Source organism: Protopterus annectens, chromosome 8.part0 (assembly GCF_019279795.1).
Source record: "Protopterus annectens isolate FY-2018-M chromosome 8.part0, PAN1.0, whole genome shotgun sequence".
In the NCBI taxonomy this organism is placed as follows: Eukaryota; Metazoa; Chordata; order Ceratodontiformes; family Protopteridae; genus Protopterus; species Protopterus annectens.
In genome coordinates, this window is record NC_056741.1 from 1,110,958,110 (window position 1) to 1,110,981,442 (window position 23,333).

The 23,333-nt window shown below is 39.0% G+C and overlaps 1 protein-coding gene across 1 annotated transcript in view; it reads right to left on the minus strand.

Moving 5' to 3' along the window:
* Positions 1-22,110, minus strand: part of LOC122808412 — a 234,597-nt gene extending 212,487 nt beyond the window's left edge. Inside the window, exon 1 of the mRNA XM_044079374.1 lies at positions 21,973-22,110. The gene's annotated coding sequence lies outside the window, so the exon portion shown is untranslated. The remainder of the gene's footprint in view (positions 1-21,972) is intronic.
* Positions 22,111-23,333: the final 1,223 nt, after the last annotated feature.

Here is a 23,333-nt window from a genome sequence, read left to right on the forward strand (position 1 = left end):
GATAGAAGAGGGAAAAATATGATAATGGAAGATACATAGTACTAAGGGGCTACTGGCTAGGAAGGAGGATTGCACTGGTATGCATTTACATCCCCCTAAACTGCTATAATGAAGCTTAAGAAATTTCTGGGAGAAATAATCAGCTTTCAGCAAGGTATATTATGTATAGGTGGAGACTGGAATTTGGTTTCCAACAGTGAAGATGTGTCTGGGGGCCTAGAAGGGACAATATAACAAAGGAGGGTAGATTTTTGAAGAAATTTATGAAAATATTTGGCATGAAAGATGTGAATTCAGTACTAGGAGTTCAGAGTGAATTTACATATTACTCACTGAGACATAAAAATTGGGTTAGGCTAGATAGATTTTATATCTCACAGGCCATGTGCACTTAACTGAAGGTCTTGAAATGCACCCAATAACTATTTCAGATCATCCACCAATAATAACTAAAATAAAAAACACAAGGTAATGAAATAAAAATGAGACACTGGTGCTTTCCCACCTATCAGTTAAGAAGAGAGGAATTCAGGGAATGGGTTTTGGAATTAATTCAGGAGCTACTAGAGAAGACACAATTTTCTTCTGAAAACATAGCCAGGAAGTGGGATAAAATTAAAGTGGTGTTTAAAACTAGGGTGGGAGATTTGGTTAAACAGTAACAATAATTATTTAGAGGGATTGACAAATGTTGAAGTATTGCAAAATAGGGGGAATCTCTCAGAACAAAAAAAGAAGCAACTGCAAAATGATAAACAGAAAATAAGAGATTACTTAGACGATATGGACTAGTTTAGAAAGATTTCTGTTAAGCAATTGTTTTTTGATAATAATTCTAGAGCACAAAAACTTTTAGCACAACAACTCAGGCGATAGAAAGTGGAAAGGGCTGTCACCAAGCTTAGGGTGCCAATAACAAGGAAGATAACAAGAGATCTTGTAGAATTATTAGAAATATTTCAGAAATGTTAAGAAAGCAGAGAAATATGGAATAGAGGTAGCTGAGGCTCAATTACTAACAGTTAGGATAGGAAGGGGTGAGATAAAAATGGCTTTGTATAACCAATCTAGAGGAAAGTCCCCAGGAATAGATGGTATTCCTGTGGATGTTTGGAAGCTAGAAGGGAAAAAAATGATAAAAATCTAGAAGGGTTTGTTTAACAGTATTTTAAGAGTAGGAGAAGTACCAGCATCCTGGAAGAAGGTGGCGGTAATGGTAATACCTAAAGAGGGTAAAGATCCATTGGATCCAGCTTCATACAGGCCCATTTCAATACTAAACCATGATTATAAAGTGTTTATGTCTATAATGGCTAAAAGAATGTCAAACGTGATATCAAAATTGATAATATATGGATCAGTGTGGTTTTGTGGAGGGGAGGCAAACATTTGACAATATTAACAGAACACTGATGATCCAGAGGGAAGCAGAATGTAAGAAAATACCACTTTTATTGGTGGGTCTTGATGCAGAGAAAGCATTTGACAGAGTAGACTGGGACTTCATGACCAGGGCAATGGAAGCATTTGCTTTCCCTGACACAACTGTAAGGTGGATTAGAAGAATATATGAGGGATCTGAAATACAAATTAAAGTGGGTGGGGGTCCTCTCTGATAATTTCTGCTTGAGTAGAGGAACAAGGCAGGATTGTCTGCTTTCCCCTTTGTTGTTTGCATTACATTTAGAACCACTGGCAAAGAAAATAAGGGATTCAGAAATTCAAAGATAAAATTAGTATAGTAGTCAGGAAAAGCTGGTTCTATATGCAGATGATATTATTTTATACATGACAAAACCAGAAAAGGATATTGCAGTGTTGTGGAACATTTTTAGACAGCTTCAAATCTTCTTGGGATACAAAATTAATGAAGCTAAAACAAAGGCAATAGCAGTAAATTATGTACCCACACAAGAATTGGTTCAACAATATCCATATTTATGGGGACATGATAAAATTCAGTGTTTAGAAGTATGGATTAGAAATTACTCTGTTGTGGCAGCTAAGGATATGTGGGAAGAGACTAAGAATATAATACAAAAATTGAGAAACTGGAAGCTTTGTTATTTGGATATGGCTACTAAGGTACAAGCCATTAAAATGTTTTTAGTCCCTTTAGTCTTATACACAGGTCAGGCATATTTTTATCAACCAGAAGAGAAGCTGTGGATAGCATTTAAAAAAGAGTTGAAGTTTTTTTCTGGAAAGGGAAGACAGCAAGGGTCAAGTTGGACAAACTGATTCTTCCAACAGAACAAGGCGGACTACGAATACCTAATTTGAGGGGATATTTTAGAGCAACACAGTTAAGGCTCCTGTACATAGCCCAAGCAGAAGACTATAATTCAAAGTGGAAGGGAATAATGCTGATACAGGGAGGAAGCTCAAGAAATAAGGAGAGATTGGGATTTTGGATGCAGACTCTTAAGGAGAACAACAAAAATCATACAGAGTATTTTATTCATAAAATAGCAGGGAATATTCTAAGAACCAAACCAGCATGAGAATGGAGAAAAGAGATTTTGCCAATAGGAATGACAGTGGTCAGAGATACAGATAATAGGCAAGAGATGGCTGGAATTTATTGGAGAAAACTGGCAAAGGAACCAAAGTATTGGGAGCAAATAACTAGAAAGGGAAAGGTAATAGAAAAGGAAGAGGCCAAGAATTTATTTGGACTGCAGGTTAGAGATTGCCTTCCCTATCAAGGATTGATGTCAGAGTATAGGCAAAGAGAAAGAAATTGGGGGCTCCTGAAAGAAAGACCAGCACTGGTAGAGTTTTTAATAGAATCTAGAACAGAATTTGCCATTAATTCCTATTGTTTTCCTATGTAGTTTGCTCCCTCCCTTTCTAAAGATCCCAATACCAGTTGTTTTATCTCTGTTACTATATTCACTACTTTAGTAAAGTTGGTCTAGACTTTAATTTCCATTTTCTAGGAATTGCCTTTTTTGGCAGCCACCTTAATTAGACTCAGCAAGGCTTTACTATGTCTAGGCAATTCCAATTTTGTATCATAACTCAAAAAAATCATCTCCTAAGTCAATCCAATCTGCTCACCCAGCATCTCTGATAGAGTGGTCTGCAGGGAATCCATAAAGTCTGCCAGCTCATTACACTCCCAAAAATATGTTCCCACCCACCTCTTTCTTACTCGTCACATCTCCAACATTTGCAATCTACCTGAAGAAAAATTCTTTGGAATCTGCTTGGGGTATAAAATTACCTATGCAAATACTTCCAAGCAAATATTCTAAATCTTCTAGTTTTTGTTGCATATTTGGGAGCCAAATGCATTGTTTCTTTGTGAGTTGCTTATCCAGTCTCTCTTCCCAACCCTTTCTAACCTCCTCTGATTGAGTCCTATCGATATCATGCAATATTTTATATGCCCTACTAATTATCCCTTTTGTAACAACAGCTTCTATTCTAGATCTATTAAAAACTCTACCAGTGCTGGTCTTTCACTTTGGATACTCCATATTCTTTCTCTTTGACTGTACTCTCATATTAGTCCTTGATAGGGAAGGCAATATCTAGCCTGCAGTCCAAATGTATTTTTGACTTCTTCCTATTCTATTACCTTTCCCTCTCTAATTATTTACTCCCAAGCCTTGGTTCCTTTGCCAAGTTTGTTCATAAATTCCAGCCCCTTATAGGGATGACTGCAACTAGGGATACAGACAATAGGCAAGAGGGGTCTGGAATTTATTGGAGAAAATTGTCAAAAGACAATTCCAAAGACATGTATCTGGAGCATTTCTCCCCGGGCCTCCACTGAAAACAGGCTCTGTGGAACCTAGTCGAACTTTCCTGGTCAACAAATGATAAATAAAAATAAAAAAATAAATAAAAAAAATAAAAAAGAATCAATGTATTGCGAGCCAATAATTAGAGAAGGAAAGGTAATAGAATGGGAATAGGCCAAGAATTTATTTGGACTGCAGGCTACAGATTGCCTCCCTTATCAAGGATTGATATCAGAGTACAGGGAAAAAGAAAGAAATAGGGGTATCCTAAGTGAAAGACTAGAACTGGTAGGAGTTTTAGCGGAATCTAGAACAGAAGCTGCTATTTAAAAAGGAATAATTAGTTTATAAATGCCCTAGGGCAGATAGCCTAGTATGAACCTATGAACCTATAACCTCAAAAAAGGGCATAGCAAAATAAATTTAAAATGGGTGGCGAAAGCCAAACACATTCTGGCTAGGCTTATAAATGCCCTAGGGCAGATAGCCTAGTATGAACCTATGAACCTATAGAGCATACAAAATATTGCATGCTAACTATAATAATCAATCAGAGGAGGTTAGAAAGCATTGGAAAGAGAGACTGGATAAGCAATTAACAAAGAAACACTGGGGATATAGGTATTTCTCCCAAATATGCAACAAAGTCTAGAAGATTTAGGATTTTTGCTTGGAAATGTTTATATATGTATTTTATACCCCAAGTAGACTCCAAAGAATTTTTCCTCAGGTAGACAGCAAATGTTGGAGGTGTGATGGGGAAGAAAGAGGTAATTGGGAATACATTTTCTGTGTAATGAGCTGGCAGAATTTAAAGACTCCCTGCAGACTGTTCTGTCAGAGATACTGGGTGAGCAAAGTGGTGTAACTAAGGAAATGATTTTTTTTTAACTATGATACAGAACTGGAGTTGCCTAGACATAGTAAGGCCTTGCAGACTCTAATTATGGTGGCTGCCAAAAAAAAAAAAAACAATTACTATGAAATGGAAATCAAAGTCTAAACCAACTGTACTAGAAGTACTGAATATAGTAGCAGAGAGAAAACAACTGGAATTATGACCTTTAGAAAAGGGTAGGAGCAAATTACATAGAAAAAATGGGAAGTGTATGAACAATACATGCAGAGGAGGAAGAAAGTTTAAAAGAAGGCAAGATTTGAATAAGCTATGTAATGTTTGACTGACAATGACTGGATAGATTATAAGTGATGTATAATGTTTGCAACTAAAATTGTTAATATGATTTGTTTTCATTTATAAAAAATGTATGGTTGCCTATGTCATATGCAATAATTTAATAAAGATGCTTCTTGTTTAAAAAAAAATAAAAAAAAATTCCATCCCCTTCTTGCCTATTCTTTGCACCTCTAATTACAGTCAGTCCTATTGGCAGAATCTCCTTTATCAATTCCTGTGTTGGCTTAGTTCTTAGAATACCATCTGATAATCAATATAACATTCTGTATGATTGTTGTTATTCTCCTTAAGGATCTGCATCCAAAATCCCAGTCTCTCCTTATTTCTAAAGCTTCCCCCTGTTTCATCATCATCTCTTTCCAATTTGAATTACAGCTTTCTGCTTTTGCTACATATAGGAGCCTTAACTGTAGCTATGAAATACCTCTTCAAATCAGGTAATCCCAAACTACCTTGTTCTGTTGAAAGGATCAACATATCCCACTGGAATCTTGCCCTCTTCCCCCTCCCAGATAAAATCCTTCAAACTCTTTTTTAATTACTGGCCATTACCTCTCCTCTGATTGATAAAAATATGCCTGACCTGTATATAAACCTAAAGGGACTAAAACTATTTCCACTACTAGTATATTGCTATACATATCCATAAAACACAGCTTCCAGTTTCTCAGTGTTTGTATTATCTTTTTATTTCTTCCCACATACCCTTAGCTGCCATAACATAATTCTTTTAACCCATACTCCTGAATACTTTATTTTATAATGTCCCTATAAATATGGGTATTACTGAACAAATTCATGCGTGTGTAGATAGTTTACAGCTATTGTCTTTGTTTTATCTTCATTAATTTTGTATCAAAAAAAAGACTTGAAACTGTCTCAGAATGTTCTACAATACTGAAATATTCCTTTCTGGTTTTATCAGGTACAAAATAATATCATCTGCAAATAAAGCCAACTTTTCTTGACTGCCATACCAATTATATCCTTGAATTTCTGAGTCCCTTATTTGCTTTGCCAGTGGTTCTAAATATAAAACAAATAACAAAGGGGAGGACACCCCTGCCTGGTTCCTCTGATCAAACATAAATTATCAGAGAGGAACCCCCCACTTTAATTTATACCTCTGATCTTTCATATATCCTCCTAATTAAGCTTGTTACTGTGTCAGGGAATGCAAATTCTTCCATTGCCCTACTCATAAAATCCCAGCTTACTCTGCTGAATGTTTTCTCTCCATCAAGACCAACTAACAACAGCAGTACTTTCTTACATTCTGCTTCCCTCTGGATCATCATTGTTCTGAAACAGCTCTTCTTGAGAAGTCTTATACTCAGCTAGCCTTTTCTTCATTTCATCCGCTGATTTTTGTAGTTTTATCAGTGTATCTGAATAGCTAGTTAAGCCTTTTTTTCCAGCCTTTTGTTATTCAATTTTATATATTCCTTCAATGTTTCATTTTATTTAATCATCTCTGAGTACATTTGATTTATTTTTTCCACTAAATTACTGGAAGTCATCTCTTGTACCACAGCTGAAGCTTGAATTGCTTTTTAATGAACAACTACAGGATTCTTCCCAAACAGCAATTTTTCTTCACCTTTTCTGGCTGATTTCTTTCAGGTTCTCTAAACTTCTCCTTTGCTGGCATCCATGCTGTGTACTTACTAGCCAGTAAATGAATTTTAGTGAAGTTGACAATGTCACTGGCTGTTGTTCCTCCAACAATAAAGCACCATTGGGGGACATGGAGTTAATATCTGAATGAATAACCAGGGAAACCTAGACGAGCAAAATAGTCTTTATATGCTGTCAGTCTGCCATTTCATAGTATTTTTTGAGACATACAGTCACCCCCTGAAAGACAGGCTAATCCCCTGTTTCTGTCTTCTTGCCATCCTACTTATCTCCTCTGTCATCTAACATGTTGGATTTAGCTGCCTCATTATTGCTGACCTCCATTTTAAATGCATATAACCTCCTATTTTTTCATCATCACAGCTTGCAAAAGGGACACAGTATAATAACCATCACTTTGTGCCTCACTGATCACATTCTTTAGGGTGCAGACAGTGGTAGAATTACTAGTCCATCTCTCAGCTGTCTGGAATTTCACAAAATGCCCAGATTTTTCCTCATATTTTTGTTCTGTTCCTAATAAAATTTGTGGTTGCCCAGTAAATCACTTAGGATTGAAGACACTAAATAATGACAGGCATTTGAGTTTCAAACTTCATATCCTTCAGAAAATAAATGCTGAAAGAGCACATTGAGTGTATGTTCCAAACCTAGCCTTGAGAAAGTTGCCAAGACCTGTATTAGTGAAGATGTAATCATACCAGCAGAAAAAGTTGATCCTGACAAAACTGTAGCAGAAGGGAAAAGAAATTCAAGGATATAATTGGTATGTTACTCAAGAAAAGTTGGCTTTATTTGCAGATGATATTATTTTATACCTAATAAATCCAGAAAAGGACATCTCAGTGTTGTAGAACATTTTGACAGAACTTCAAGTCTTTTCAAAATATAAAATTAATGAAGATTAAAAAGAGAAGTTATGTACTTACCATAACGTTCCATGTGAGTTGTTCTTCTCGCCTTCATTCTTACTGATGAGTTCGGAGCCGATCCTTGGCTCCGAGTCAGCCTATTTGCAAAGTTTGAGGTCTCTAGCAGCTCAAGGCCGAAACCCTATCCTATAATGCACCTCCACCTTCCCCAGATTTTGTTTGCTGTCTGAAACTCTGCTATATCAGATATCAAAAGGAAATCACATACACAACTTGTGAGAGGAAACTCCTCAGAAGAACCAAAACCAAACATAGAGCCCCTCTCGAACTTCCAGACATAGGAAGGGGGTAGGTGGGGGTGGGGTTGTAAGAGTGAAGGTGAGAAGAATAACTTACATGGAACGTTATGGTAAGTACATAACTTCTTTATGTGAAGTTGTTCACTCTCACCTTTATTCTTACTGATGTGTAGCGTCCCCAGCACCACAATCTTGGGCGGCTCACGGGAGTACCTGTCTAAGGATAGCAAAACCAAATGAAGCCCTGTCCCTAGAGGCCTTGTCTGCTTTGTAGTGAGTTATGAAGGTATGTGGCCTAGACAATGTGGCAGCTGCACAAATAGACTCAATGGGTAGTCTGGCCAAAAAGGCTATGGAAGTAGAAACAGCTCTGGTTGAATGAGCCTTGACTTTATTCTCTTAAGAAATGTCTGCAGTGCGGTATATGAAGGATATGCAATCAGACATCCATTTAGATAAGGTAGATTTAGATACTGCTGCACCTTTCTTGGAATCTGAAAAGGGGACAAACAACTGATCAGATCTCCTATGGTCTTTTGTCCTGTCTAAATAGAAATGAAGCGGTCTATGGATGTCAAGCTTGTGAAGCATATATTCCAAATGATTAGTGTGATTGGGAAAGAAAACAGGTAATTCAATCGCTTGATTAAGGGTGTATTCTGAACAAACTTTGGGTAAGAAAGAAGGGTTAATTCTGAGGGAAACCCTATCTTTGTGGAATATCAAATATGGGTGCTTAATTGAAAGGGCTTGCAACTCTGAAACTCTGCATGCGGATGTAATGGCCACCAGGAAAATGGTCTTCCATGAAAGGAATTTCAGCTCATAGGAAAAAGCAGGTTCAAAGGGTGGAAGAATAATCTCGGATAGGACTAAATTTAGATTCCATGGATTGGTAGGTGATCTAATTAGTGGTCTTAGATGCATCATACCCTTCAGAAAGGCCTTCGCCAAAGTGTGAGACATAATACCGTTTCCTGATTCACCAATATGGAAATTGGATATGGCAGCCAGTTGCATATGAATGGTTGCTGCTGCAGCTCCTTCATTGAACAGTTTGGTCAGAAACTCTAAGATATTCGATATAGAGGCCAGAAAGGGATCAATGTTGTTCTGCTGAGCCCAGATTGAAAACCTCTTCTTCCACTTACTTAGGTATAGTTTCCTAGTTGAAGATTTATGTGAGGACAAAAGAATATGTTGAGCTTCCGCTGATAAATTTTGGAACTTGGCTATTATGGGAACTGGAGCAGCCAAGCTGTTAGTTTGATGGACTGGAGTGAAGGGTGAGGAGCTCCTGATGAGTGGGTCAGAAGATCCAGCACTGGGTCCAGGATCCAAGGTTCTTCTACTAGATGAGGCTTCAGAAAGGGGAACCAGATTTGACGAGGCTAATATGGGGCTATTAAGATAAGTGTCCTGCCCAGAAAACTGGCTTTCTGCAAAACTTTGGGAATCAGGGGAAAGGGAGGGAAGGCATAAAGGAGTCCCAGGAGCCAATCATGTACAAGCACGCCCCTCTGGGAGTGTCCCTGTTGAGGGATTAGGGCAAAGTAGTTGCTGCATTTGGTGTTTGTGGGGATTGCAAAGAAGTTGCAGCAAGGCTAGCCCCATCTGTGGAAAATCATTTCCGTGACTTCATATTTGAGGGACCACTCATGAGGCAACAGAATTGCCCTACTGAGCTTGTCTGCTATCACGTTGGATTTTCCCGGGATGTGCATTGCTATCAGAAAGCGCTGGGTGGAATCTGCTCATTGCCATACTCTTAGAGCCTCTCGACATAGGGGGTAAGATCTGGTTCCACCCTGTTTGTTTATGTACCAAACTACGGACATGTTGTCTGACTGGATTGCAATTGTGCCCAGAGGAAGAGAGTCTTGAAAGAACTGCAACACTAAGAGAACCACTCTCATCTCTAAGATGTTTATATGCAATTGAGCCTCGTGTGCCTGCCATGTACCTTGGGCTTTCCGTCCCTGAAAATGCCCCCCCCACCTGATCAGAGAGGCGTCCGTGGTCACCGTTGCAACTGGAACCAGAAGGATAAAGGGATGTCCCATGGTCACAGATTCGGATATCAGCCACCACTGAAGATCCTTCTTGCAAGAGTTGGTTATCAGAACTGGGTGATTCATTGGTAAGTCCTGAAAAGTCCATTGGGTGAATAGCAGCCACTGAAGAATGCGCATGTGTGATCTCACCAGAGGTATTGCAATGATAGCTGCTGCCATGGTGCCCAGCAGCCTGAGAATCTGTGATGCTGGTGCTTTGAGTAAGCACTCTTTCTGGAGGAAGTCTTAAGGACATGTTGACTGTGTCTAAGTCTGCTCCTATAAATACTGTATGCTGTGACGGCAATAAAGCAAACTTTTCTGAGTTTATTGTGATGCCCAGTTGAAAGCAGAGATCTAAGGTAATGTCCCTCACCTGAATAAGCTGATGCCTGGTGGGTGCAGCCTGTCGTCCAAATATGGAAACACCCAGATTCTTTGATGTCTCAAGTGAGCCATAACCACTGCCATACATTTGGTGAACACTCTGGGGGCTGTAGTGAGACCGAAGAGCAGGGCACGAAACTGGTAATAACTGGCTTCCAGCCTGAAGCGCAGGCAATCTCTGGATGGCCTGGCCATTTTGATATGGTAGTACGCATCCTGAAGATCTATTGAGCACATCCAATTGTCTTTCCCTAGGAACGGGAGTATTGACTGAAGCGTGACCATCCGGAACTTTGTCTTTTCTACATACTTGTTGAGTCTGATGAGGTCCAAAATTGGTCTCCAGTCCCCTATTTTCTTTGGCACTAAAAAGAATCTTGAGTAATTTTCTAACAGTTTTTGAACCTCTACTGTTGCTGCATTCCATAGACTGGGGGGAATGTCTGGGATTCCTTTTGTTGGTTTGGGGTGGGTATGAAAGGGGGTGAATTAGCCTCTGGATATGACATTTTGTACCCATCTGTCTTTTGTAATTTTGAGCCAGGCACCTAGGTACAAAGACAAACGTCCCCCGACTGCCTCCAGGTTAGGACAGTCAGGCCTCCTTTCAGGGGAGCACTGGTAGGGCTTCCCAAGGAACTGATCCCTGTCACCTTGGTTCTGTGGACCCCTCTGCCATGTGGGCGGTGTCGTCCATCATTGCCCCCTCCTCTGCCGCTGGAAGAAGCTTCATATCGTGAATCTGAAAAGGCTCCTTGGGCTTTGTGGAACCACATTTTCCCTCCCTGTCGACCTTTAGGATAAGGTCTAGTAGGGGTGGAAAAATGGACTCCTACGGCAGATAGAGTTTTTCCATCTTGCTCATATCTGGTGACGGTCTCTTTAACTTTTGGTCCGAAAAGGGAAGAACCATCAAATGGGGAGTCCACAGAGGATGACTTGAAAGGTTCCGCAAAAAAACATAAGTGCATCCAGGAATGTCTCCGAAGAGCTATTCCTGTACTCACTACCCTACTTGTCCCATCGGCTGCGTATGATACAAGGCGCATGGAAGAGTTAACAATAGAATTATGGGTAGCAAGCTGTGACGTTACTTTGTCCGCCACTGTATCGGCTACTGCACCCTGGAGAGCATCTCCGAACTCTTTGAGGAGATCTCTTTGAAGCCTTGTGAAGTGGGTAAGACAGTTCAAAGACCAAAGAGCAAAGGTCGTAGAACTGAACATGTGCTTGCCATATCTGTCCATAATCCTAGATTCCCTATCAGGAGGATGGACAGACATCTCTTTCTTAGTGGTTGCCACAACCATCATGGCATCAACAGGAATTGGTTTGGATAAAAAGGTTTTATCATGAGGAGCAGAGATGAATTTGTTGGGCCTCCTAGGAACGGGCTCCATAGTATCTGGTGACTCCCATGCCCTTCGAGATAAAAGGTCTATCAACTCATCAAAGGGCAGAGAAACCCAAGAGGATCTCCTCTTACATAACCTCTTCCAAGGAATCTCTTCAGTGGGAACTTCTGGGGAAATCTCGGAAGAGCCAGGTTCCCCCAATGGGGCTTCCTGAGGCTCCGGGTCCCTACACTTATGGTGAGTCTGCAGTGATGGAGAAGATTCCAGTGCTTTACAGGAGGTGGCCATCTCAGAGGTTGTGACTGTCCGGGGGGACAAAACCCTCCTCATGGCATCAAAGGCACCATGGCTCCAATGCGAGGAAGCACCCAGGTCCGAAGACACCGATGACTCCTCGTGCACCAAAAATGCAGGATCCGAGCCAGAGGTGGGAGCTGAGCTCATCCACATCAAGGTCCCAAGGGGAAGAGTTGGAACCGACACATCAGTTCGACTCCCCTCCTCAGAGCCGACGGGAGAGTGTCGGCTCCCAGAGTCCGCCGCCGGAGCAGTAGACATCAGGGTTGTCGGTGCCGACAGGTCCGAAGCGGGTGTCAGAACCGACGGTTCCACAATCAACTGAACAGCTCCCTCCAGCTCCAATGTCTCGACTCAAGTCGGAGGAGGAGCAGAAAGTATGGGAGATGACTTTATCAGTTCCGAAGCTGCCTGAGTTGAAGCCAACAGAATTTTAGCCAGCACTGGATTCTGTAACAGTCTCCGTACCACACAATCCACATCCAAATCTGAAAGTCTGGAAGCCCGACAGGAAACTAAATAGGTGCCGGTGAGTCCAGAATCGGAGATCTTAAGGTCAGTTCCAGAACTGGGGATCGGCTCCTACCAACTACCTGTACAGATGGCACCGATAGCTGTGGAACCAAGACAGGAACCTTTTTAGAAATCTTCAGAAACGAAGAGCTCTTCAGATCCAAACTTGCAGTAGAAGAAGCAGAAGATGATGGTTTTGGTTTTCCTGGAGAAGCAGTATCCAAGTCTGACTGAAAAGCAAACTTGATAAGACCACGTTCAACTAACTTTCTTTTACTCTCCACCAAAACCCTGGCACTGAATCCATGGCAAATGGAACAAACTTCCTGGATGGACATTTTTTGGTTGCATTTAGGGCACTTTTTAAACCCTGACTTAGCTTTTTCAGACATAGTGATAGACCTTGCAGTTAATTCACTCTAAGATAGAGATATCCCAACAACAATTTCAACCAGAAACTCTAATGTTCAAGACTAAAACAAGAAATTCTGAACTCGATTTTTAAACCCTTACTTAGCTGCAAAAGAAATTAAGCCTAACTGGCTACAGTTATAAATAACTAAAGAAAGCCTAACTCGGCTATACGGGATAGGAAAGAAAAACTAAAGAAGCACCAACAGGGCCTAATGCCAGAAATGAGAAGACAAAGTTCTTTGTTTTTCTCAAATACTTAGCACAAAAAACATAAAGAAAGAATAGCCTATCCTGGCTAAATACTCTCAATTCTTTATCCAGAATGAAAACTACCAAAAAACTCCAAAAAGAACACACTTATCTGAAGAAATACGGCCTGAGCTGTAGAAGACACACAATCTGTTGTAGCGGCAAACTAGATCTGGGGAAGGTGGAGGTGCATTATGGGATAGGGTTTCAGCCTTTAGCTGTTAGAGACTTCTTGCTTTGCAAATAGGCTGACTCAGAGCCAAGGATCGGCTCCGAACCCATCAGTAAGAATGAAGGAGAGCTTGAACAACTTCACATCAAAGGCTATACCCATACGATATACAAATGGTAAAGCAATATCCATATTTAAGGGGTCATGATAAGATGAAGTATTTAGGAGCTTGAATTAAAAAGGCTTCTGTTATGACAGCAAAGGATATGTGGGAAGACACTAAACAAAAGATAATACAAACATTCAGACTCTGAAAGCTCAAGCTCTTATTTATGGATAAGATACAAGCAGTGAACATCTGTTAGTCCCTTCAGACTTATATATGGGTCAGATATATTTATATTAACCAGAGGAAAAGTTGTGGGTAATAATTAATAAAGAGATGAAGGAATATACCTGGGAGGAGAGGAGGGCATGATTTAAGTGGGATAAATTAATCCTGCCAATAGACAAGGTGGTTTAGAATGACCTAATTTGAAGGGATATTTTTGAGCTACAAAGTGAAGGTTCATATACAGAACACAAGCAGAAGGTTATAATTCAAAATGTAAAGGAATGATAATGATGAAGCGGGGGGGGGGTGGAGTTCAAGAAATAAAGACAGAGACTGGGATTTTGGCTGCAGATCACTAAGAAGAATAATAACAACCATACAGAGTATTATTTTCATAAAGTTGCAGAAAGTATTCTAAGAACTAAACCACCACGAAAACAGTTAAAGGAGATTTTTCCCAATAGGGATGATAGCAAGCAAGGATACAGAAAATAGGCAAGAGGATGTCTGGAATTTACTGGAGAAAATGGCAAAGGAACCAAGATATTGGAAGCAAATAGAGTGGAAAAGGTAACAGAGTGAGATGAGGCAAAAATACATTTGGACTACATGTTACAGACTTGTCTTCCTGCCAGGGACTGATGTCAGAGTATAGGCAAACAGAAAGGGAGAGAAAAATCTTAAGTGGAAGACCTGCTCTGGTAGAGTTTTTAACTGAATCTAGAACAGAAGCTACTGTTAAAAAGGGATAATTAGTAGAGCATATACAATATTGCATGATAGCTAAAAGAATCAATCAGAAGAGGTTAGAAAAACCTGTGAAGAGAGACTGGAAAAACAATTTACAAAGTAACAATGGAAGGAGATGTGTATGTCTCCTAAGTGTGCAACATAGTCCAGAAAGTTTAGGATCCTTGCTTGGAAGTGTTTGCATAGGTATTTTTATAACCCAACCAGACTTCAAAGAATTTTTCCCCAGGTAGATGTCAAATGCTGGAGGTGTGATTGGAATGGAAGAGATAACTGGGAACATATTTTTTGGGAGTGTAATGAGTTGGCAGATTTAAAAAAAAAATCTCTACAGAGTACTCTTTCAGAAACACTGGGTGAGCAAATGTCTGTAACTAAGGAAATTATTTTTTTCAGCCGGGACACATGATCTGAATTGCCTATATGTAGTGAGGGCTTATTATGTTTAATTATCTCGGCAGCCAAAAAAAAAAATTCATTAGAAAATGGAAGTCAAAGCCTAAACTAATTGTATTCAAAGTACTGAATATTATAAAAAGAGGCAAAACTCTGGAAGAGGGGGGTCTTTAGAAAAGAGAAGGAGCAAATTACTCAGAAATAAACTGAAAATGTGGTGACAATACATGCAGAATAATGTTCAGAAGGAGCAATTTTTAAAGGGAAGGCAGGAAATCAACAATTTATGTAATGCTGGACTGATGATAGCTACAAAAAAAAAGTTGTGTGATGTATAATGTATGTAGTTGGAAGAAAATGTAATATGTTTTTTCTTTTCTGTTAACATATGCTTGCCTATGTCTTAAGTGATAATTCAAATAAAAAACAGAGTTTTATCATTTATCTTGTGTGTTCTTGAATTCCACAATGTTTTTATTATTATTTATACACCTAAAGTGCACATATACTGTAATTCTTCTTTCATGTCAGTACATGTTTGTAAATGAGCAGCAAGTAAAGCAGGAGGTATTCACTACAGCCTTTGGCCCTGTCTTGTTACTTATACATGCTTTGCTATTTGAGGGAGATTCCCAACAAAATGACAAGACTGGCCTCATGGTGCTTGGGCTACCTTTAAACAAGAACCTTCCAATTTTTGAAGAAAAAGAAATAAAAGAAACTGGTGCATTTGCCAAGAAGAAACTTCATACCAGCCAAGGCAGCACTGAGGACTGCAGGAGTGAGGCTGTAATGGAAAAATCAAAAACAAATAGCATTTGTGCATGCAAGACTGAAACATGTTACAGTCAAGGCAAAACACTTGATACTACTTAATCTCAAACATTATTAAATCAAAGAGCGAGATGTCTGTGTAACAGTGAGTTCAATAATATAACATTCAATCAAAGTGAATTATGCATTAACAATTTTAGTTTTAAGACTATCAGAGCAAATACAAACAGATGCTATTAACTGGTGAATTAACTTGTGGATTTATTTAAAACAAAAGAGAAAAATTCAAATGTATATTGGAAATGTAAATAATAATCACTCTCAGTGGCACAACAGGTAGCACACTTGCCTTTGGTGCAGAAGGTTGTGGGTTCTATTACCACACCAGGTCGATCAATTGTTGACAGCACAGTTCAGCACAAGGGGAGTGCTGCACTCCTGTGTATGCCATCCCTTGGATGAGACCTTAAACCCCATCTGCTTGGGTTGCTGGTAGCACAGTTGGATGTAAAAGTTCCCATGTCATCTATCGAAAAGAGTAGGGGTAGTTCCTCAATACCCTGGCCAAATTACCCCAACTAGTATAAATACTACATCGGATCTCCTCAGAAAAAATGGCACTAGCCTAGTGGGACTAACCCAGACAACAAAAAGGATAAATAAATAAATATAAATAAAAAAAAATTGTTTATTAAAAAAGGGAAATGTACAAAGAGAACCTAGAACAGAAGCTGCCATTAAAAAAGGAATAATTAGTAAAGCATATAAAATATTACATGATAACTATAAGAATCAATCAGAGGAGGTTAGAAAGGATTGAGAATAGAGACTGGATAAGCAGTTCACAAAGAGGATATACGTATGTCTCCCATATATGCAGCAAAATCTAGAAGATTTAGGATTTTTGCTTGGAAATGTTTATATATACTTATACTCTAAGGAGTCTCCAGAGAATTTTTCCTCAAGTAGACAGCAAATGTTGGAGGTGTGATGTGGAAGAAAGAGGTACTTAGGAACATGGGAGTGTGGTGGGTTGACGGATTTTAAGGATTCCCTGTGGGATGCACTGTTGGAGATACTGAGTGGACATATCGGTGTGATGACGGAGATGATTTTTCTGAGCTATGATATGGAATCAGAATTGCCTAGACATAGTGAGGCCTTGCTGATTCTAATTATGGTGGCTGCCAAAAAAGTAATTACTAGAATATGGAAATCAAAGTCTAAACCAACTATACTAGAAGTAGTGAATATAGTAACAGAGACTAAACAACTGGAATTGGGATCTTTAGAAAAGTTTAGGAGCAAATTACAAAGAAAAAATGTGAATTGTAGGAACAATACATGTATAGGAGGAACAAGGTTGAAAAGAAGGCAGGAATCAAAAGAGCTACGTAATGTCTGACTGATAATGCCTGGATAGATTAAAAGAGACTGCCTTTACTAATACACTGTCGCTAAACTATGGAACTCACTTCCAGCCAGCATAAGCAACATTAGCTGCTTCAACAAATTTAAACTCACCCTAAAGAATAACTACTAAATACTAAAGTCTGCCCCTGCATCTACCCAAATAGATAAACATCCTACTCTCCTCGAGCCTTCCTCTAGCTTACCCCAATCTTTACCCATCAAAACCAGTAAGAAACTCTTTTTGATCTCTAGGTTATTTTAAACAACTCTTCGTATTATAAATCTCACTAATCTTAACTATCATTCTAACCCCTCACCCCTTTAAAACTACCCAACTAATGATTTTTCTTTCCCTTTATTAATTCTTTCAACCTAACATTACCCATCTGGTGATCTTTTCCTTTCTTAACTTTCAACCTATTTACAAAAAAAGTATGTCTGTGTATATATATATCTTGTAAATTACTGCTTATCTCTCTGATATTGTAACTTCCCACAATTTGTCTGCTTCTCATTTTGTTATATTGTACTGTATTGGACTGTAATTTCTATAAATTCTGTGCAATCATAATGTGTTTGTGGAGCTTTTCTCCCCGGACCTCCTCTGAAAATATGTTTCTGTTCCAATCAGACTTTCCCGGTCAACAAATGTCAATAAATAAAATAAATACAAGTGATGTATAATGTTTGTAACTAAAATTATGCCAATATGGTTTGTGATGTATAATGTTTGCAAAGAAAATAGTGTCAACATGGTTTGTTTTCATTTATATAAATGTACGATTGCCTATGTCAAAATAAATATTTGGACATTGAGCAACATTCTCATAGACCCTACTACCTTCTAACCTCTCAGCATAATTACAGACAAAGCCCAAAACGACTGCAGAGCAAAGGCGTAACATCAGGGATAGTTTAAAACATTGCTATGATAAACTTAGAAAGATGTTAGAATAACAGGGTTTGCATTAGCATATATTAAAATATCAACACATTCTGCAGAATTCTCACAGCCCCTACCCCCCACCCCCCCCACCCCCAATGTCTCAGCATAATAATTCTACACAAGGTAAAAACAAGACAAGGTCGTAACATTAGGGATTCAAAACAATGTACTTATGAACTAATAAACATTGTGCAATAATAGATTTTACATTATCATGCATTGCTTGAACCCAAATTTTTGATGAGGAACAGACCAAAATTACCAGGCAAACATCTAAACATAGTGAAACATTCTCACAATCACTACCCATCTCCTAACCTCTCAGCTTAACAGTTCTAGATAAAGCCAAAAACAACTGCAGAACATAAGTCACAACATCATGGATAGTTTAAAGCATTGCTATGATAAACTTAGAAAGATACTAGAATAACAGGGTTTGCATTAGTATGAAGTAAGACATCAGTACATTCTGCAGAATTCTCACAGCACCCCCAATGTCTCAGCACAATAAATAATTCTAGGCAAAGTAAGTGCAAAATAAAAAATGAGGCAAAGGCGTAACATTAGGGATATGAAACAATGTGCTTATGAACTAATAAAGATGCTAAAATAACAGATTTTACTGGAGCATGCATTGCATGAACCCACATTTTTGTTGAGGAACATACCAAAAATACTAGGCAGACAACTAAGCATTGTTCAACTTTCTAACAGCCCTACCTATCTCCTAACCTCTCAGGTTAATAATTCAAGACAAATCCAAACATAACTGCAGAACAAAGGCATAACACAAAGGATAGTTTTAAACATTGCTATTGTAAATCTGGACGAAGCAAAAATAACACAAGACAAAGGCATTATGTTAGGGATTTAAAATACTGGGCTTATGAACTAATAACGATGCTACAATAACAGATTTTGCAGCAGCATGCATTGCATGACCCCACATATTTGATGAGGAACAGACCAAAAATACCAAACATCTGGACATTGTGCTACATTCTCACAGCCCTTACCAACCTTCTATCTTCTCAGCATAATTCCAGGCAAAGCCCAAAATAACTGCAGAACAAAGGCGTAACATCAGGGATAGTTTAAAACATTGCTATGATAAACGTAGAAAGATATTACAATATAGCATGGATTAAAATATCAGTACATTCTGCAGAATTTTCACAGCCCCTACCCCCCCCCCCCCACAATGTTTCAGCACAATAATTCTAGACAAGGTAAAAACAAAATAAAAACAAGACAAGGGTATAACATTGGAATTTAAAACAATGTGCTTATGAACTAATAAAGATGCTGGAATAACAGATTTCGCAGTATCATGCATTGAGTGACCCTACATTTTTTAATGAGGAACAGACAAAAAGTACCAGGCAAACATATCTGAACATTGTGCAGCATTCTCACAGCCCCTAACCCCCCTCCCAACCTCTCAGCACAATAATTCCAGACAGAGCAAGAAAATTATCATAGAACAAAGGCATAGCATCAGGGATAGTTGTAAACATTGCCACTATACACAAAATACTAGCATAACAGGGTTTGTATTGCTATATCTGTACATTCTGTAAAATTCTCACAGCTACTATTCCCCCACTACCAATCTTTCAGCACAATTGTAGATAACATTCTTATGCAAAACTGACTAAAAAGACTACACCAAATCTGGGCATTAATTATTAAAGACAAGCCTCCCTTCCTCAATCTCTTAGTAGAAGAATTTTGGACAAATGCAAAATAAAAGTGTTACAACCACAGCCCCTCACCCCCAATCCTCTTAGCACAAGAACGTTGCACAAAAAGTATTATAATCATCTCCCTCGGCTTCCTCAACCCCCCCCAAAAAACAAAAACAAAAATAAAGTTAAAAAAAACAGCCTTTTCTGCAGTTGATAGAGAGCTGCTAATAATCCTCTACTCCCTCTTCACAATTGTAGACTGATCCTCTGCTTTCTTTTCCTCCACACAGAGACCAGACCAGTTCAGCCCTTTTAATTTGCTTATAAGAGTTTTTAAAAATTGCCCTTACAAGAGCATTTGAAAATACAGCTCCTTTGCTTGGTCCAAACAATCGCTCCTGGAAAGCTTGGTATCTTCTGTCCACACGCCAGTAATCCAAAGAAACAATCCACCGATTACAGCAAAGCAAACTCCTCTCTTAAAAAAAAACAAGTAGAGAAGTATGCTTGCTACACACATGCCTTTTTAAAGTCAGTTAACACAAGAAGTGCTTTACAAGGACCAATCAGGTCATTGCTTTGTCACTTCCACATTAAAAAAAGACACGACTTACTTTCCTGGCTGCTGCAACCAATCGGGTCCCTTGCTTCACTGAAGTGGACCTGACTGAGTGCAGCTTGTAGGCAATTCTAGGGGGAAAAAAAAGTTTGCAAGATTTTGATGCTGCCCAAATCGCACGGTGATGTTACACAATCCAGGAGCCAGGCAAGGAGGAGAAGGAGAAACCTGCAGCTGCATGCGGGGGGGGGCCCTTCTATTCAGGGGAAATAATCAGGGGCCAGCTGTGGGTTTGGCGGGTGCCTAATGCTGGCTGGCTACAATGGGCCACCAATGGTAATTACTGATGAAAAGTGCCATTTATCACTGACAGTAATTACAGGCAATTCAGAGGCATGCAAATTAGCTGATAACAAAGTCTTCCTTATTGTAGCTAAACATGTCTCTGAATCACTTTTTATGCAACCATGTAAACTGCACCTACCTGTGGTAGCATACCTGTTAACTTCCAGAATTTTGCAAAATGTCCATATTTTTGTGTCGTATGTTTAGTCAATTTGTCATACAATTTGTGTTTTTTCTGGTAAATCACTGAGTTTTGAAGTCACTAAATAATGACAAACATTGGAGTTTTAGACGCATGTCCTTCAGAAATTGCATGCTACTTCAAAACATGCTATTCCAAAAACTTTCTAAGGTTATGAGGAATATTTAAAATTTGTCCAAGATTTTGGGCCTTTGTCGCCCTATTATTTTTGTATTTATCCAGAATTCTTGTGCTATGAGGATGAGAGGTATGTTTGGCAGGCAGTTTACTCATCCATAGACATAGTCTCTAAATCCCAGGACATATGTCTACAAACTTTTAAGTATGCTTCTCTACCAGCAACTTCTAACTCCTTTCTCTAATGTCTGCCCCTCCAACCAAGCCTCACTAAAGTGAATTATATCTAAGGGCATGAATACAGCTTTCCTTCATAGCCTATGCAGAGAAGTCCAGTTCAGAGGTAATGACAGAGACAGTCATCAAGCTGCAGTGCACCACATGGACTTAAATTATCATCCAGATCAGAGATTCTCAGATTCTACCCCAGTAAGCTTCGGTGAAACCACACAAGTCTTTAAGCCCCTTCCAGATATCAAAAAGTGCCTATCCATAACGTTTGTATGCAATGAGGCAGGCTGAAATCCCTCATTCCAAAACACCCACTTGAAGTAATCAAAAGCTGGCTCACTATTATTTTAGTACTGTTGACTAATATTTTTTCTACATTTTGCCTGATCCAACACAAAATTAATGCTGTGCAGTTAATAGTTTAAAAGCACAATATTTTCTGTTGTTGTAGACTTTCCCATGGAGGCTGGATTCATCGTTTGAAAAAATGATGCTCTAAATATATCAGAAGCACAAATAAATAATTAAGAGATTCAAAACAAATTCATAAAATGACTTGATGAAAGGGGAACAAATAATACTTGCATCTTAGTGTTTGAGGAACCTGTGCAGAGACATGCTAACTTACACGAGGAAGTGTAACTTCCCTGAAATGAGTAACGGTTCTCAGCAGAGCACAAGGTTAGTACTCAGTGAAACAACTACTGATGGTCATAACCATCCCCCACCTCATAGCTAGTCTAAAGTAACACCTGTGCTTCTGCAGTGCTGATGTCGAATATAATTTGACTGCACCAAGACAGTGCATGGCTTTTTAACAGGTTACTCTTTCTACTCATTTTTCAAATGTAGCTCAAGAAAGACTGTATTATCTGAGAATTTTAAGCAAATTACATTAGAACTTTTTTTTTTTTTCAGTGCTCTCCGTTAACTAGTAACTGTTTAAACTCAGATAAATGTAGATGATGCAGATTAATAGATAAGCCACCCCTTTTCTAGAGAAGGGCTAAAACTTACCTGGTACTTAACACAATCTGACTTCTGCACTTAAACAGTCCAAATATGAAGCATAGTCCATTAGCTCAGAGCAGGAAACAAAAATCAAGTAACAAAATAGACATCTGCCTGCAAGTATGCTCATCCCAAGACTTTCAACATGGCTCTGTGTGTTTTATTTTGCCACAAGCTAAAAGAGAAACAGCTACTGCATTTCCTGTAAAAGGTCAGGTGGCCCACATGCATTTCCTTTTTTTTTTCTTTTCTTTTCTCTAACAAGGATGAGTGGTTACAGCATGAAGTCAGAAGCAGAAAATCCAAAACTAGGACAGAAACTTCTATATTGTTATGCACATTGAGATCGAAAAGCATCCTCAATACAGCACTCTTGTGGCTGGAGAGATACAAACTGGTTCTTCCATGTCAATGGTAGTGGTATTCTTTCATGGAGAAATCCTTCATGCATGGGTCAACACAAACCATGATTACAGCTGTTAAACTTACAGAAAATGTGTTTACTGCTCACATTTTTATAATGAACACAATTTTTTTTTACTTAGGACTACTGACTCAACTGCTTAATTTCAACCAAATCTACATATAGGTAGATGAAGCCCTGTCTACAACCCAGATGACTTGAGATCAATTAGTGTTTCAAGTACTGAAGAAGCTAGGTGGGAAGTGTGGAAGTGAGTAACCAATACTAGCTTACCCATCCTGGGTGTGTAGGAGGAGGGGAGAGGTTTGCTGCACTGCTGACACTTCCTGGAGAGGAAGTTGCATGGCATGCAGCAAACAGCTGAAACTATGTGATTTACCCTGCCAAGTCTCTATCACTTGGTAGTTTTCATGAAACGTGCAAAAATGTGAACATCAAACATCATTATTAGAAGGCATCAAATGCACTTGTATATATAAGCACTCATACTAGCTCTGTGGTGGTGGTGGTGGGGAGGGTGTAGGACTAAAAATAAGAATATCCCTTATGCCTGCCTAGATGATGGCCTTCAATGATCAGTGCTCACCCCAAAGGGAATGAATGGGTCAGCTAGCTGTGAGAATGCCAATGGTAGACGGATACTGGGGAATAAACAAATGATAAAAAATGTAAGAAAAAATGTTTTAAATTTCTTTGGGGTCCTTGCCCCTGCATGATCATCAAGTCTCCCCCTAAGCTACCTTATTAACTCATTTGTTCCTGTTTGAGATGAATGCCCACAAGACCATTTGTGCCCTTGGATGTGAGAGACAGCTGATGAGAGTGGTGCTCTCACCCATTATGTGAGGTAGGGCTCGTTCTGTTATGCACCTACATATTCATGTTATAGATCTACTTCTTCAAGTTATTGCAACATGAGATGCATGCGTGCTACACTCATACA